Source organism: Callospermophilus lateralis, chromosome 4 (assembly GCF_048772815.1).
Source record: "Callospermophilus lateralis isolate mCalLat2 chromosome 4, mCalLat2.hap1, whole genome shotgun sequence".
Classification (NCBI taxonomy): domain Eukaryota; kingdom Metazoa; phylum Chordata; class Mammalia; order Rodentia; family Sciuridae; genus Callospermophilus; species Callospermophilus lateralis.
This window is the reverse complement of record NC_135308.1, coordinates 79,507,314-79,526,285: the sequence shown is the minus strand read 5'-3', so window position 1 is coordinate 79,526,285 and position 18,972 is coordinate 79,507,314.

The following is an 18,972-nucleotide window of genomic DNA, read 5'->3' as shown; positions in this document are numbered from 1 at the left end:
TCAGACTGAAATACTTTCACATTTACTGTACATGTCACCAGGACTAATCAGTTTTATCTCTCATTGGGGCTCTCAGTTCAGAATCCCTGCTACATGAATTCAAGTCTGTGCTGACAAATATAAGTTTGATTTTTCTATGCAGTATTGTAAATCGATCCATGTTGTGCTGGAATATTCAACAGAATAGAGAAGTATGCAACTAAATCAGGAAAGCCTTATCCCACCTCCTCACAACTCCCAACATAAGTCTGGATAATTAATTTTTTTATGTGTTCTCTTGAAAACATTGAGACACATGTAAGCACATGCCTCAATTTTGCTCTATGTTGCTCACATCAAGTGCCATATGTTACAATACATTCAGAGCTTTTCATCATTCTACCATAGCCCTTTCTTCATTTCATCCTGTTGTTCTTTATTCTTATTTCCAAATGAAAATCTGTCTTATTTTTGAATTTTCATTGCTTGCTTTCTAAAATTCCCCCGTATCCATTCCCTCTGCCTCCTTATCTATTAATTTGAAATGATATGAAGTATTCCATGAAGATACTAACCATAATTTCTCTAATTAAGTCCTGGTAATATGCTTATTTAATACTAGTATTATGGTTCAATGTTGCAGTCATCCTCTTTTAAATATAATTATGACAATTTTCAAGAGTGTCCCCAGAATTAGTAATGTAGAAGTAATATTATTATTTTTATTGATGCATCATAATTATACATGATATTAGAATGTGTTGTTAAAATCATACATCCACACTTAAAACTTGTAGAGTTTCAATCTCTGAACATGTTGGAATAACATGGTCATGGAACCCATTTCTAAATATGTATAAAACCTTTCCATTCCCAATATCCTCAAAAAAAATAAAATACTTGGGAATCAACCTAACAAAAGAGGTGAAAGATTTATACAATGAAAACTACAGAACCCTAAAGAGAGAGATAGAAGAAGATCTTAGAAGATGGAAAAATGTACCCTGTTCATGGATAGGCAGAACTAACATCATCAAAATGGCGATATTACCCAAAGTTCTCTACAGGTTTAATGCGATGCCAATCAAAATCCCAACGGCATTTCTTGTAGAAATAGATAAAGCAATCATGAAATTCATATGTAATAGCAAAAGACCCAGAATAGCAAAAACAATTCTAAGCAGGAAGTGTGAATCTGGAGGTACAGCGATACCAGAGTTCAAACTGTACTACAAAGCAATAGTAACAAAAACAGTGTGGTACTGGTACCAAAACAGGCAGGTGGATCAATGGTACAGAATAGAGGACACAGAAACCAATCCACAAAATTACAACTTTCTTATATTTGATAAAGGGGCTAAAAACATGCAATGGAGGAAGGATAGCATCTTCAACAAATGGTGCTGGAAAAATTGGAAATCCATATGCAACAAAATGAAACTGAATCCCCTTCTCTCGCCATGCACAAAAGTTAACTCAAAATGGATCAAGGAGCTTGATATCAAATCAGAGACCCTGCACCTGATAGAAGAAAAAGTTGGCTCTGATCTACATATTGTGGGGTCAGGCTCCAAATTCCTTAATAAGACGCCCATAGCCCAAGAGTTAATAACAAGAATAAACAAATGGGAATTACTTAAACTAAAAAGTTTTTTCTCAGCAAGAGAAAAAATAAGAGAAGTAAATAGGGAGCCTACATCCTGGGAACAAATCTTTACTCCTCACACTTCAGATAGAGCCCTAATTTCCAGAATATACAAAGAACTCAAAAAATTAAACAATAAGATAACAAATAACCCAATCAACAAATGGGCCAAGGACCTGAACAGACACTTATCAGAAGAGGACATACAATCAATCAATAAGTACATGAAAAAATGCTCACCATCTCTAGCAGTCAGAGAAATGCAAATCAAAACCACCCTAAGATACCAGCTAACTCCAGTAAGATTGGCAGCCATTAGGAAGTCAAACAACAATAAGTGCTGGCGAGGATGTGGGGAAAAGGGTACACTTGTACATTGCTGGTGGGACTGCAAATTGGTGTGGCCAATATGGAAAGCAGTATGGAGATTCCTGGGAAAGCTGGGAATGGAACCACCATTTGACCCAGCTATCACCCTCCTCAGACTATTCCCTGAGGACCTTAAAAGAACATACTATAGGATGCTGCCACATCAATGATCATAGCAGCACAATTCACAATAGTTAGACTGTGTAACCAACCTAGATGCCCTTCAATAGATGAATGGATAAAAAAAATGTGGCATCAATACACAATGGAGTATTATGCAGCACTAAAAAATGACAAAATCATGGAATTGGCAGGGAAATGGATGGCATTAGAGCAGATTATGCTAAGTGAAGCTAGCCAATCCTTAAAAAACAAATGCCAAATGTCTTCTTTGATTTAAGGAGAGCAACTAAGAACTAAACAGGGGGAAAGAGCATGAGGAAAAGATTAACATTAAACTGAGACGAGTGATGGGAGGGAAAGGGAGAGAGAAGGGAAATTGCATGGACACGGAAGGAAACCCTCATTGTTATACAAAATCACATATATGAGGTTGTGAGGGTAAATGGGGGGGGAAGGCGAGAACGGAACAACAACAGATGAGGTAGAGAGGGAAGATGGGAGGAGAGGAAAGGGGGGATAGTAGGGGATAGGAAAGACAGCAGAATACAACAATCACTAATATGGCATTATGTAAACATTGTGAATGTGTAACTGATGTGATTCTGCAATTTGTATTTGGGGTAAAAATGGAAATGCATAACTCACTTGAATCAAATGTATAAAAGATGAAAAAAAATAAAAATAAAAAAGTGCCATATATTACAATACATTCAGAGCTTTTCATCATTCTACCATAGTCCTTCCTTCATTCCATCCTGTTGTTCTTTATTCTTATTTCCAAATGAAAATCTATCTTATTTTTGAATTTTCATTGCTTGCTTTCTAAAATTCCCCCGTATCCATTCCCTCTGCATCCTTATCTATTAATTTGAAATGATATGAAGTATTCCATGAAGATACTAACCATAATTTCTCTAATTAAGTCCTGGTAATATGCTTATTTAATACTAGTATTATGGTTCAATGTTGCACTCACCCTCTTTTAAATATAATTATGACAATTTTCAAGAGTGTCCCCAGAATTAGTAATGTAGAAGCAATATTATTATTTTTATTGATGCATCATAATTATACATGATATTAGAATGTGTTGTTAAAATCATACATCCACACTTAAAACATGTAGAGTTTCAATCTCTGAGCATGTTGGAAGGACATGGTCATGGAACCCATTTCTAAATATGTATAAATATTCCCCTTCCAGGAAAAATATTTTACTCCTCAGCTTTTAAGCAACAATGTAGAGCAGGCTCCAGGCTACTGCCTAACCAGAGTGAAGGAAAAAGAAATCAAATAGGGAATGGTAAGAAAGTGAAGCAGAGAAGGTGGGCTCTCCCCTGCAGAGCTTCAGTTGATGTCAGGCAGGGATTAGAAAACTCCTGCATGTCACATCTTCCCTACAACCTTCCCCTTTTGTTTTGTTTCAGAGGGTGAATAGAAAGACAATGTCCTTCAGTAATAGTTATAGACCAACAAAATAATCAGCATGCATTTTCTGATTGCTGTCTCTTTCTGGGGAATGTGAGGGTCATAGACACCATGTAAGAACATCCTGGATTCCTCTCATGGATATCTCCAGAAAGCTTCCCTTCCTCCTCATCCATAAGTCAGTTGTAATTATTGCAGTGTTTCCTGCATCACTTACTTTTCATAAGACAAGTGCAAGCTTTAACAGTCTTGGAGAATATATGTACTAAGGTGCTTGTAAATTTTCAAGAAAGAAGGGATATAGAATATCAGTGAGGAATTTGCACAGGCTGAGAGGTTCTACACATTTCCAAAATCATTGTTCCCATTTTCCAATTATGGGGATGTAAATTTAGACCCATTTTCCCTAGAACCCAACTTTTCTCTCCTCAGATTTATCATTGCTGAAATCTGTCCCTCTCAAGATTCCCATGTTTCTTCGTCCAAACCTGTGTGAATGTGGTACATAGGCAGTAGGGTGGATTTGTAAAGACATAAAACCTGGAGACCTTCATATATAACTTTTATTTTTTTTTCAGTCTCTGGACCATCATGAGGCTTATAGTATAGAGCTGTAGCTGATAATAATGCACCATGATGTTTCAGGCATGAGAATTTTATACAATCTCTTGGGCCAATACCAATACCAATATCAATACCAATCATATGAATTTATAAGACTCAACAATTTGAAAAGACATATCTTATTTCCCAAGAGATTATAACTTATTGAAAATTCTAAGTATTTCATATAATTATTTGTTATTTTATATAATTTTGATTTATGATTTAATTATCTATTTATTATTTAATGTAGGATATTGCTATACTGGTGAGTCTGACCTTGAACTCACACTCCTCCTATTTTATATTCCCAAACCCTGAGATTATAAATGTGGGAACCAATGCTCTGTCAATCCTACTTAATTTTACTCCTTCCTTTTTTTTTTTTTTTTAATAAAGAGAACATAACTTAAATGCTGACCGGAGTCTCCACATCTGAGTGAAAATAATTTAATGTCATTAATTAGACCCAGCACATGTTTATTTTGGGCAGACAACACAAAGAAAGATGAGTGATTCATATAAGAAATCTAGATTTTTATGTTGACATATTTCATTTGTTCTTATTTTTGATTGTGTTTTTTGTGTACTGGACATTGAAAACAGATTCACTGTACTAGTGAATTGAACTCCAGCTCATTTTATTGTGTTTTCAGACAGCATCTTGCTAAACTTCCCAGTGTGTTTTCCAACCTATGATCCTCTTCTGTGCATCCAGATTAACTGGAATAATTCTACACCAAGACAGAGTACACATTTCAGACAAGACCCTTGCTGGAGGGTGTCTACTCACCTAGGGCTCCCAAAACTTCCTGCTGTGGCCTCGCTCAAGGCTTCAACCACACCTTTCTTAACTGACAGATGCTCTATCAGTGCTCTATTGCCTCAGTGTGGTTGTGTCTGGTGCGTTCCAAAGTGATATTTTTCTTTCAGGATACACTAGCCACTTTCATGCATTGCTGATATAGGAAAAGAGCAGGAAGAGGCCCAGAATGAGTGATATTTGGAAAAATCACCAACTCTCTGCCAGGACCCACTAAGCCAAGGACAAGGATGACTGCCACCAGACTGCAACATCCATAGTTGTTCACATGGAACGGGAGGAACCTCAGACTGGCTCTCCCTTCTTCTCCCTCTCTCTGTAGCTCCTTTCCCCTCTGAAGATCTACAATGTGTCATCTGGTGAGGACCACTCATCAGCTGGTTCTCTTCTCATATTGTGTCTGCACATTCCTCTATTCACTGTCATGGCAGTGAATAGAGGAATGTGCCAGGCCAAAGCAGCTCTGCTGTGTCTCCCAATAAACCCATTAGCCTAGGAACAATGTCTCTTTTTTAACATTGTTTGCAAAGGACTGCCAATTTGTAATATGCACCCCATCACCCCATCTGGAATATATCTCAATATATATGAATATATAAGGGTCAATGTTTTGTTACTATATATATATATATATATATATGTGTGTGTGTGTGTGTGTGTGTGTGTGTGTGTGTGTGTGTGTGTGTGTATCCACCAGCCTGGTCACATTGTAAGAGTTACTCATATCTGCAGGCAACCCCATTATTTAGGAAGCCTTCCTTTAGTATGCTTTGGAAAAATGAGGCAAAAATTTCACTCACATACACAACAAAGGATCCAGTTGCATCCGCTTCATAAGAGACCTATCTTTACCATTTCCAATCCCATACATCTCCCTGCCATACCTCCAAACAATTTCCTCAACTCATCACCAGTCCTGCATAACTGAACACTTGCACACACCTGGAGAATGTCTGAAAAGATGAGATGCAGCTGGTAGTAGAGAAGGGTTTAGATTGTCCCTGATAAGGGTGAGCAGGTAACTACTAGAGAGCACAATGAATAGCAGATGGTACAGCAAGTCATGCAGAGACCTGTTAGAAACACAGTACCCTGCTCCAGAATTCTGGAATAAAAAATGAAACACAGCTATTGAAGAATGAAATAAAAGTTGATGTGTAAGATTAAATAAAGGAATTCTCCCAAAATGAAGGAGGGAGGAAACATAAAATGATAAATAAACGCAGGAGGATGAGCTCAGAGCACAATAAATCACCTAGTTTTGTGAGAGTAGGAATGAAGACCAATCAGATTATTGCAACGAATGTTCCTTACTGTGAATACCAATCTCAGACAGCCAGATAGAATCTGACTGTAACACAGAATGTGAATGCAATGAAATTGAGACTTCACAGGTGCTATGAGCCTGCATTAATGAAGTGCATAATTATGCCAACCCATTTTCACTGGAAGTGTTAAAGAACACTGTGGAATATGGCAATGCTTTGAACAAGTGTGAGATTGTGGAATAGCACTGCTCATCTTGGAAATGTCTATCTGTGTTTCACTGCTATGGAAATTTCACAGGGTATCATCTGACAACTTTGCTTTAAATCCACCCAAAGATGTTAGTGAAAACAGAACTTTTTATGCCCATGTGTTTTAGTACAACATCAAGACTTCCCCTATAAAAGCCAGTCCTATGATTTCTGGGCAATTTTTTGGATTCTAGCAGGCTAAGGGTCAATGTTTCGTTGACAGGTATTCATGTGTGGCTCCTGACTGATCAGAGAACTGAGGAGAAATAGCAGTAACTCATCACACCTTCACAATATTCAATACACATAGGGACTCACACATCTTCATTGACTGAGTTTGGGTTTTAAAAACACATGCACCAACCAAATCACATTGCAAATAAGGTCATTGTTGACACACACACACAGAAAACAAAACAAAACAAAACATGTGTGCAGTAAAACTTCCCATAAACACATTCACAGATTCATAGTCTCGTTAAACAGACAAATTCACATAATTATGGAACTTCTGTTCTAATATTCGTGCTGATTGTGAGGACAGTTTGGCTTCAACACTGTTGCTCAACTCACATGCTGTGCCTCTTAGAAAGGACATACTGACAACTGCCTGTCCACTCCATCCTGCTGGGCTGAGTTCCCAAAGAGAAAGCAAGGATGCAAGACATCCTTGTATGTCAGGTGTGAGGTCACCCAGCATGGAGCTCAAAGGCACCACTGTTCTTCTCCTCGTTATAAAGGGAGCTTCCTAGGTTGCCCAGTACAGATTTGGGAACCACTGCAGAACGTCCTCCAAGATGCTGGTGGTCCTACTCACAGTGGCCTTGCTGGCCCTGAGCCCAGCAAGGAGCTCAAATGAAGGTAAAAGCAAATGGGGATTGTAGGAACTTCTGTGGTTTAGAAAGCCACACTACAGAGAGGGAAGGGGAGGGAGGCAAGATTATGAGGACAGGACTACAGAGTTTTTATGAAAAGTGTAATACCACATATGGCTCTGTGTCATGCCAGGGCTTTAGACTTTTAGGTAAAGTTGGAACATCCCTCTAAATTTTCAAGCAGAAGCATGGAGATGTAAGTTTTGCATTTGAAGAAAAATTTTTCCATGTTGTCAGAGATGCAAGGAAGGTGGGAGACTGACACAGGGAAGCCTGCTGTGGAGACATTATTGTATTCCCAGCAGATAGGCTGCAGGCTTACTGGCTCTACAGCAGATGCAGGACACAGGAAGGAGAAATCCCAACATCAGAGCTATGTCAGAGACAGAGATCCAGAGACTACACTGGACTCTGTCTATAGATATGGAGATAAATACCAGGGCCCAATTTCTCATTTATCTCTGACTTACACTCAGTATTTCAATGAGCTGTGTGCATGAGGTGGGTCTAAAAGTTCATGGAAGATTTCTATATTTGAAAAATGAAGTGAAGAAGCACTAAGGGTTTAAAGGAGGTGGAAAAAAAGAAAATACCCACGTGTGATATTGAAATACCCAGAACTCTTATCATATATTAACCATAATGTTCCACAGATGCTAGTTAAGAGCTAAATGGTTTTCATATTTTCATGAAAGGTGAGGCTAGGAGGGGCACCACCAGGCCTTTCTCTCACATCTTCGTCCCTTTTCATCAGCATCAGAGAGCATAGCTGATCTCTCTTAGAGGGGTCCAGGTTGTGGTTGGAAGTCATCTTTCCCAGTAGAACATGGGTGACCCCAGAGATATGTGACTAACTTTTCACTTCATCTGTTCTTATTTCCTAGAGGTCAGCTATGAAGGCCCTTCCACCCTATCAACAGGTAAGGCCAGTTCATCCTCAGTTGACCTTCTCTTCCTGTTCCTCAGGAAAGTTCATTTCTACCACCTCTGCTTACCATCATTTTTATTTTCAGCAACTAACGGAGGTCATTTCCCTCAATAATATGAAAAGCCTTTCCAAAGATTTATTCTGGGAAAATGACCAGAACTACTAGCTTGATAACAAAAGGCAGAGTTAGGGTGTTTCCCAGAGAGAAAGAATTTCTGAGAGGTGACAGAAAAATGCAAATGAGCTAGTCTGCAACCTCAGTGGTCATGCAGTGCTTCCTAAATCCCCTGGGTGATAGAGCTCTGGAACAAAATGCACAGAATTGTGTGTCTCTGTACCTTGTGATACTGTGGATCAGTACTTCTAGAGGATCAATACATGCTACACAGTCTAAGCCAATTCCCTGTGGCCCATCACCTTGCGTTTCCTTCACTCTATTATATGTTATCAAGGTTAGTGTAGGTCACTAAACGACTACATGTCTTGATTCAACATGTGGCTTACATGTCTGACATGAATTCATAGATAACAAGTTATCACTGCATGCAGAAGTAAAGCTAGAACATTGAGATATACAATCCCTTAACTTTGCTTGGCAACTGAAAGGTATCAAAGATTTCCCTCAATGCAAATTCAGAGGAGAAAAACTTTCAAATCTGGGTAAGAAACAGTCCATGTGATGAGTATATCAGTTAAGAGATCTCCCCATGAGGAGTAAATGGAAATGGAGGTTAGAGTTAATAGGCAAGTTCTAGAGTAAAGAGTCTGTGTACTAAGGCCAGAGAGGTGCCCGCTGAGGTTCTTCCACCAGCCATCACATCTACTCTTGTGCTGTACTCACACAGAGGTTGAGGACCCAAGTCAGAGCTCCGAACAAGTCCCTCACAAACCACCTCCTGGAGGACGCCCACCCAGACCCCCTGCTGATGGTGGAGATGACAATGAAGATGAAGATGAAGGTGATGACTCAGAGCAGGGACCACCAGAAGGAGGCAATCAGCAGCAGCCAGGTCGTCCCCCTCGTCCTGGACAGCAGCAGGGACCCCCCCAGCAAGGAGGCCAGCAGCAGAAACCCCCCCAGCAAGGAGGCCAGCAGCAGGGACCCCCCCAGCAAGGAGGCCAGCAGCAGGGACCCCCCCAGCAAGGAGGCCAGCAGCAGGGACCCCCCCAGCAAGGAGGCCAGCAGCAGGGACCCCCCCAGCAAGGAGGCCAGCAGCAGCAGCAGCAGCAGCAAGGTCGCCCTCCTCGTCCTGGACAGCAGCAGGGACCCCCTCAGCAAGGAGGCCAGCAACAGCAGCAGCAAGGTCGCCCTCCTCGTCCTGGACAGCAGCAGGGACCCCCCCAATCAGAAGGTAATTGGGAGCTTCTGCCTCATATTATCTTGCAAAATCCTGGGCATCACCTTCACTTTCCCAAGTGGATAGATTATAACGTCCTCCCCAGCGCAATCTACCCCAGGTATAGAAGTCTGGGGCAACTGTTTTTTAAGCTCACTCTCTAACAAAGGCCCTAATTGTTGTGCTTCTCAAAATTGAAGGTGCTAACAAATCATCTGGAAACATGTTGAAAATACATGGTCATGGAACCCATTTCTAAATGTGTATAATCAGGCATTCTTGGGCAGTATAGGATGACCATTTAAGTTCTTGAAGGTAACTCTGATCATCTATCATCCTGTACCAAATGTCCTTTCTGTCATTGTTTACTGAGCATGGTTGCTTTTGGGGGGCAGGGCATTGATCTCCCTTTGTTCTGTGTCTCCTTGCTCAGACTCAGATGATTGCCCATTTCCTGTTTCCTTGTGACCATGAAAAATCAGTTCTATCAACCACTGGGCCTCTCAGTCCAGAATCCCTGTTACGTGAATTCACCTCTCTGCTCCAATTGGACTCTCGATTTTTATATGCTTTTTGGCAAATTAATCTACACCTGACTGGAAAGTGCAACTGAATAAAAAGGTGTTCAACTAAATCAGGAATGCACTTATCCTGCCTTCTCCAAACCTCTACCATAAATATGGATCATTAATTTTTTGGTATATCCTCTTGGAAATATTCATACAATGAAAATAGGAAGTTTATCTATATTGGATTCTTTTGCATAGAGAAAAGAATCATTTCTCTCCTGACTTCATCATTGCCTAATTCCTGTTTTGCTGACAGTCCTAAAATCAGCCATTGTGAAGAGGGCTTTTCTGTGGAGAAAGGGGTGCCACTTCAACATGATATTGGGATGTGTTAAAAATCACACATTCACACAGTGAATAAATGCAACTTGTTGAGTTTCAATCCTCATACCTCTCCTTCCAGTATTTATCTTTATTTCCTCGTATTGTAAGTGTGAAAGTAGATCATGCTCAGTGCAAGTTGTCTAACCAGGGTGGAAGGAGAAGCAGGAGAAGAGGACATGGGCTCTCCCCTGTAGGCCTTTAGTGATGCCAGCCAGATTTTACAAACCTCCTGCATGTCACATCTTCCCTACAAACTCCTCCCCCCCCCCTTTTTTTTTTTGTTTCAGAGAGTGAATAAGAAGACCATGTCCTTCGGAAAATTCTGCCATTGGAACAATACGGTCATAGTCATGTCCTCTATAGACTAATAAAATAATCAGCATGCATTTTCTGATTGCTGTCTCTCTTTCTGGGGTGGGAGAGTGTGGAATCTGAAGGTCATGGACACAGTATAAGAATATCCTGCACCTCCCTCATGGAGGCCTCCAGAAAGCTTCTCTCCTTCTTCATCCACAAGTCAGGTGTAATCACTGCCCTATTTCCAGCATCCCTTACATCACATGTGCAAGCTTTAAAACTATTTGAGAATATATGTACTAAATGCTTGTAAATTTTCAGGAAAGAAAGAATATAGAATATCAGTGAGGAATTTGCAAAGGCTGAGAGGTTCTACACATTTTGAAAATCTTTGACCCCTTTTTTTAAGAATGAGAATGGAGGTTCAGGCACCTTTTCCCTAGAACCCATCATTTCTCTCCTGATTTCATCATTGCCTAATTTTGTCCCTCTCTAGATTGCCACCTTTCTTTGGAACCTGTGGGAATTTGGTCAATAGACAATAAGGGCATTTTCTGAGACATGAAACTTGGCAACCTTCAGACATGACTTCTGGTTTTCCTCAGTCTCTGGATCGTCATCAGGCTTATAGAGTAGTGATTCGGCTGATCATAGCGCACTATGATGTATCAGGCATTTGAGAATTTCATACAGTTTCTTGGACATACATCAATGATATGGATTTATATTACTCAACAAAGTTAAAACATTGTATATTTAAAGAAATTATAACACATTGAAACATTCTAGGTATTTTATATAATTATTTATTAGTTGTTTTATATAATTTTTATTTATTATTTAATTATATATTTGGTAATTAATATAGGGTCTTGCTTTGTTCCTGAGGCTGACCTTGAACTCAAGCTCCTCCTACTTTTTATTCCCAAGTAACTGAGATTGAAAATGTTGGATCCCATGACAATTCATCCTAATTAATTTTACTCCCCCTATTTTGGTTAAAGTGAAAATAACTTGAGATATTTTGAAACTTGATAGAATCTTCCAAAATCCTATAAAGTACAAAATGGCTTGAATGAGAATATCATTTTTTGAAGAATTCAAACCTGTTCAAAGGTTTAACTACATTTCAATAAATACAATCATGGCTCAATTTAAAACAAACCTAAAGTGTGAAAATATTATGCAGACACATTAGGTGAGGTAGTTGTAAGATGGAAAATGAGGTATTGTAATATTGAGAAGACTCACGTTTCTTAAGAAGTCAAGGTCTCCATAAAACATAACAGGAAACATATGGAAAGTATCTTGATGAAACAAAATCTTTGCTTCCTGGACCATTTGCAAGAAAGGAAAAGAAAATCCTCTACATTTTAAGATGAAAACTCAGAGAAGTTTATTATTTCAACAGAGATCAAAACCACTTCTCTTTTTCTTCCAAAACCCTTACAATATTGGAAGTGTAAACCAGTTGAAATCATAATTTGTGAATAAATGAAATCAAATCTTAGCCAGGTGAATCACACATATAATTTGTTTTTCAAAATTCCCATTCCAGAAATAACTATGATTTTCTAATATCTATTTAGTTTTTTTTCCCTGTTGTGAAACAATTAATTCTAATTAACAACAAGAATTGCTCTGTTTTTCGTCACAAAAACAAATCTTTCAGAGCTTATCTCTTTGCTTGTTGGAAACATGTTTTACCTTTCTCATATATAGAGCTGCTTTCCTTATTTATTTTGAATTCTTTGTGTACTTTCTTTGATTTTATTAAGTTGCATTTAGTGCTTTTATAACTATTTTTGTGCCACAGAATGGAATTCTTAGCACATTGAGTAGTGTTTATTTTTCATGTAGTAAGACAAGAGTAGACATATTTCTGTTTACCATTAGCTATTAAAATTATCTTAGGTAATCTAAATTAGTAATGATTTAGATATTTCCTAAATATGCATTACATAACTGAACTTATCAATACTTAGGAGTTCAAGGTCTGAGAATTGGAAAATATTTTAACAGATATTTTATAAATATAATCAATGCCAAAACCCCTTAATACACTTTTAAATTTCTTGCACATATTCATCTGTTATTAATAATTATATTTAGAATACTCATGAAAATTTTATCATGATTGACAAAGCTAACCATCATCTTATGTTAATTGTGGCTGGAGTATTTGCCTGTCATCAGAGTGAAACTATAAAAGTTAAATAACTGGATTTTGCTGTTTTCATTATCATCCTTGAGAAGAAAGTGATGGTTTGTGCACTTTTCCCTGATGGTAAACTTCCAGTCCTAAATAACAAGCATGTTAATATTTGCTGACAGGAGGGGATGTCTTCCACATGGAGATTTCACAAATTCCTTAAAGGAAAAGAAGGAAGTTTAAAGAGTTTGTTTGTAGTTTGCACTGGTGTCAACTTCTGTGATGACTGAAGTCTTAGGTTATTTTCAAGAAAGAATTGCTATTCTGTTTTTGAGCAGATATGAGGCAGGCAAAGAGGATGCTTCTTCCTTTGCCATTTCACAAGTACCCTAAAACAGCATTCATGTAAAATGTGTATTTTGGGTGAATGCTTATGTCATTCTTTTCATCTCTGTGACAGAAATGCCTGACAAGAAAAAGTTTGAAAGTTGATTTTAAATGACTCTTTAAGAGTTTCAGTTTATGCCTATCCAATTCCATTCTCTTTGCCAAGGCAAGGGAGAATATCAAGACAAAAGGAAATGGTAGAGGTAAGCTGGGAGAGAGAGACAGACAGAGAGAGAGAGAGAGAGAGAGAGAGAGAGAGAGAGAGAGAGAGAGAGAGAGATAACACAAGGAGATAGGAACAAAATAAAGAATACCCAATGCATGATCTCAGTGGCCCACCTCCTCTACCCATGACCCACCTGCCTGCAGTTACCACTTGGTAATCCATTTAAATAATTAATTCATTAGATTATCAATTCAAATTATTGAATCATTAGATTAATCCAATAATTAAGTTATAGGTTTTTTCATTGAATTATTTCACGTTTCACTTGAACAAGGGGGCCCTTGGGCGACACCTTATATCCAAACCTTAACATTCCAACCCTGGTCCAAGAAAGCTCATCTCCATTTCACAATGTAAAATGTGATTAGTCCATTTCCAGGGTCCCCATAGCCTTAACAATTTTAGCACTTCCCCAAAACCCAAGTCCCAATTCTGTTCTGAGACTAAAGGGAAACACTTGACTTTGAGTCCTAACCCCCAAATTGAAAGCAAGTTATATGTAGCCAATATATAAAGACACAGAGGAAACCTTTCATTACAAAAGGGAAGACTAGGGCAACACACTTAAGGATTGGACAAAAACAAGATTAAACCCCAGCAGGTAAACATTAGGTCCAGGAATCCCACATTCAGCTTTTGGGCCCTATGGTATGAGGTGTGATCTCAAAGGGGCCTGGGCAACCCCGCACCTATGGCCTTGCCAGTTTCAGTCCACATGGACCCTCTCTTAAGCTGGCTCTGCTCATAGACAATTTGTTTCCTCAGCAGACATATCATAGCACTGGTGTATCTTAATTCTGTCATTTCCCATTCCACCCATAATTTCATCTTTATAGCTTCATACATCACCTTCTCAGGGGTGGCATGCAGGACTTCTAACCCTGTCACTCTTTGCTTCATCTCTCAGGACTTCCTTGGAAATCTTGGTGGAAGTTTTAATTTCCCATTAACTCCAGCATACTGTATTCCTGAAAAATAAGCTCCACATGGAAAATACCAGTCTGGTGCCTGCTGGAGAAAAACTGAAGCCCTTTGGACCAGGCCGATAGTAGCTTCTTAGTCCTGGATGATGGACCATGGTGAAACAAATCCTGGGGAAACAACTTCCTAGGCACCCCTGTGAGAACAGTGTATTCCTATGGTCTCTGGGGTTTTACTTTACACCCCAGAACCTGCAATGGATGTGGTCATGCTGATTCCTGAGATACCTTCAAGGCATCTTTCTTATCATCTCATAAAAACATTCAATTTCTCATTAGTGGTGGTAATCTCCTCAGCAAGCACACATTACCAGTATTTCTTCTTTTGCTAAACTGCAAGTGTTTTAAATCTTTCTTCTTGTTTTTGCTCTGGATTCTCAGTGTAAACATGACTGAAAGCTTCCAGTAACACCTATGCTAGTACATGAATGCTATGCTGTCTTGATGTTTTCTCTTGCAGATTCATTAGTGCATATCATTTAAATTTACCTTACAGAATGTCTCATGTCAACTTTTTTACCCAGGTGTAAGCTGTCCTTCCTCTGTTCCAATTTCCAACAGAGTGCCTATTCCCCTTTAAAGCTCATGAACACATTCCTTAATCTTCTCATTTCTATCTGCTTTCTGATTATTGAAACTCTCATCAGAATCACTCATGAGGCTGTGCTTACAACATTTTAAGCCTTCTTTAGCCTGCATCTCCAAACTTTTCAAAATTCTCACAACAACTAATTTTAAAAACTCTATGCAACTTGGTCTGGTTAGTCACAGCAATGATCCCACTTCTTGCTTCCAACTGCTATGTTAGCAGTTGGAAAAACAAATTTTTTTGACTCTTGGTTTCAGAGTTTCAGTTCATGGTTGGCTTACGCCTCTTCTCTGGGCACAAGGTCAGCAGAACTTCATGGCAGTAGGGCAAACTGGATAAAAACTATTCAGCACATGAGAGCTTGGAAACAGTGTGAGGAGCCTGGGACAAAATATATAATCCCAAAAGCATATCCCAGTGACACACTTTCTTTATCCACACCTCACTCACCTACAGCTATGGCCCAATAATACATTCAAATTATTAATTCATTAAATGAGTTAATCCACTGCTTACATTATGGCTCTCATAATCACTTCATTTCCTGCATTGACACAGAAACTTTGGGAGATTCCTCATAGCCAAACCATAACAGTATCTTCTCATTGCTGTTTGATGTACATGAAGTAATAGATTCTGCATTTCCATTCACACATTTGTTATTGAACAGAGAGTGGTGTCACCTTCACATTCATTAGAGATGTAAAGCCCAAGGAAGACAAAATGTTTCATTCATATAATCCTGAAAGCTGAAATGTTAGATCAAATAGATATTTTTATTAAATAAAAAAGTGACATTTGTTTTATTTGCTAATAATTTACTTAAGTCACAGAAACTTGAATAATATTCCTGGTCATTTTAATAGTTTTGAGAGACATTCTTCAATTTACATAAGCATTATTTTTCTTCAGTTGTTAAACAGAGTTATCAATTCCTTGGTTAGTACCATATAGTGGAAAAATATTACACCTATAAACAGTTCTTTTATATATATATAGATTCAAGTTGATCTGATACTTTTCATTTAGTATTAGAGAATATCAAGAAACACATTCAATTTCTTGAGATATTTGAGATCTGTGGGGAGTCACCCTGGCTCCAAAGACTAACTTCTCAATCCCCCGAGAAGGGCCATCCAAAGGTGAGTCCTGCTGACTCACATGATCCTTACCCACCATGCCAGCTGCCCAAACTGTTAAATTGTTAAAGTGTTTCAACCTCAGACCACCCCCTGCTCCCATAAATATGCAAAGCTGCCTCAATAAACGGGCATTTTCTCTGAAGGCATGCCTTGATTGTTCTTTCATTGGTGCCGAGACCCGGGAAAGGAAAATTCCTCGATGTTCGAGGTCCCCCTCTCTCAAGTCTTGCCGTCTTCCTCCACTCTTTCAAGTGCTGCTCACAACACCGGCTCTTCAGTTGGTCAGTTCCCCTAGTGGGTATCCAACTTCAGAGGGGCTATGCAGGGGCTTTGACCGTGATCATCCGGATAACCCCCGTCGCTCATTCTGGAGGAGAGAATGCACCCCACCACAACGTTCAGGATCATGGTGGACTCTCTGGAAACCGGCTCATGATCGGGAGGTCCTGAGGGGTGGAAGAACAGGCAATCCTCTCTCTCTCACCACCCTTGTCCCTCTCCTTTTCTAAATAACCCAAAAAGCCTGGTGCCAGGTGGTCGATGACTTCCGGCCATTCTGGGCCTGCCAGCAGGACTCTCGTGTGACGACTTGACCATCCTCCTGGCCCCAACTCTCCTGAGTCATATTGGTTGAGCCCCCTTGCAGGAACGCCTGTGAGGAGGCTCATCCAATTCTGTTTCGGTCCGGACCCTTCTCACCTTCCCACTTCCTTTTTAGGGGCCATTATGGGGTGACTCTTCTTCCCTCCCTGCAAACTCTCCCTTAAAATGCCCCTGGATAATCTGTATCGGCTCTCCCTCTCTTCTCATATAAATCCAAAGACTCTCATGAACTTCTGCACACAAGATTGGCCTTATTAGCCTTATTATAAATTGGACAATCAAAGTCAATGGCCACCAGGAGGATCCCTAGATCCCGCAATTCTCAGAGATCTGGTTAACTTCTGGGAGCACTCCAAAAAGTGGAGGGAGTTCCCCTATGTTGAGGCTTTTTCTCTTCTTCTTCTTACTCCAACCTATGCTCTTACCTTAATGACACTACTGACCCTTCTTTCGATCTGGCAGATGACCCCCTCCTAACGACCTCCCCCGGAAGCTCCCCCTGCTCCCCCTGACACTCTTAGTCCTCCCCAAACTAGGTCCCACTCCCTAGTCCCACAAACTGTGGCCCCATTAAGAGAGGTTGCTGGACCTGAGGGCATTATCCGGGTACATGTCCCATTCTCTATGAATGACCTCATGCAACTAGAGTAAAGGTTGGGCTCATTCACTACAGATCCCACCACTTACATTAGAGAGTTTCAGTGGGTCCTCCAGGCTTATAGCCTCATTCATCATGAGATACATACATGTTATTGGCTAATATTCTCCTTCTTGAGAAACGTACCAGAGTCTGGGAACTTGTGAGCCCATATGGATGAAACTCACCCAGTTAATCCCAATCACCTCGGGGCTACTTGCTGTCCCAGATCAAACTCCTGACTGGGATTATAATACACAAGCTGGCATACAGAGTAGGGACCAATTCTCTGCATGTAATATTGCTGGGTTCAAAAAAGTGGCACTTAAGGCTGTCAATTTCCAAAAATTAAAAGAGATTCTAAAAAATAAGATGAGACCCCATCAAAATTTCTGGACCAGCTTACAAAAGCCCTTCAGCAGGATACTAACCTAGATCCCGAAACTCCAGATGGCCATCATGTCCTTATGACATATTTCCTCTCACAGAGCTACATCGACATCCAGGCCAAATGAAAAAAGCTTGAACAAGCCCTGCCACCTCCCAGACTGAGATCTTGGTGGTAGCCTTTAAGGTTTTTCACAACTAGGATGAGGAAATCGAGCACTGCAAGCACAGGGACAAACACAGTAAATTTCAAATGTTCGCCCAGGTGTTGCTGGGGGCTTCCTTGGGTCACCGCCCATCATCAACACCCCCCCAGGTGCCTGCTTCAAGTGTGGCAAGGAGGGACATTGGACCAAGGCAGGCCCTGAATCAAGCACTCTGTGTAACCCATGCCCTAAATTTCAACAACAAGTCATTAGTGTTCTGAATGTCCCAGATTCTGTAGGAAGCCTATAGCCAGGGAACCCTCTGACCTTCTGGGCATAGCAATGGAAGGTTGATGGAGCCTTAGGTCCTTGTCCCCGGCCATAACAATTAATAAACAAGAACACAGGGTGTGGATTCAGGTGGATGGGCACAAGGTTGACTTTCTCCTTGATGCCGGGGCTATCTTCTCAGTCCTGACAGAATTCTGGGGGCAAACAATGCCATCCACCTCTCCTATTGGCAGGGTAGGAGGAAAGACCATCTATCCAAAAAAGTCTCCCCTATTACTCTGTTCCATAGACAACTTCACATTCTCTCAGATGTTCCTATTTATGCCCTAATGTCCAGTTTCTTTGCTCGGCCGAAATATTCTCTCTAAATTTAATACAACAATCAACATCCGGGCTCCTGGCATCAGTCAGGGTCCAGAATAGGCCTATTCATCTTTTCTGGCCCTCTTGGCAGAAGACTGGCCATTCTGCTCCACTTGTGAGACAGACATAAAAAAGGACCTCTTCCCTATGAACCTGGTTGACCCAATTGTATAGGATACCCACATCCACTCCTCGGTTTCCTGCTCACCAGTTAGCATTCATCTCAAAGATCCTAACACCTTACCCATTCAG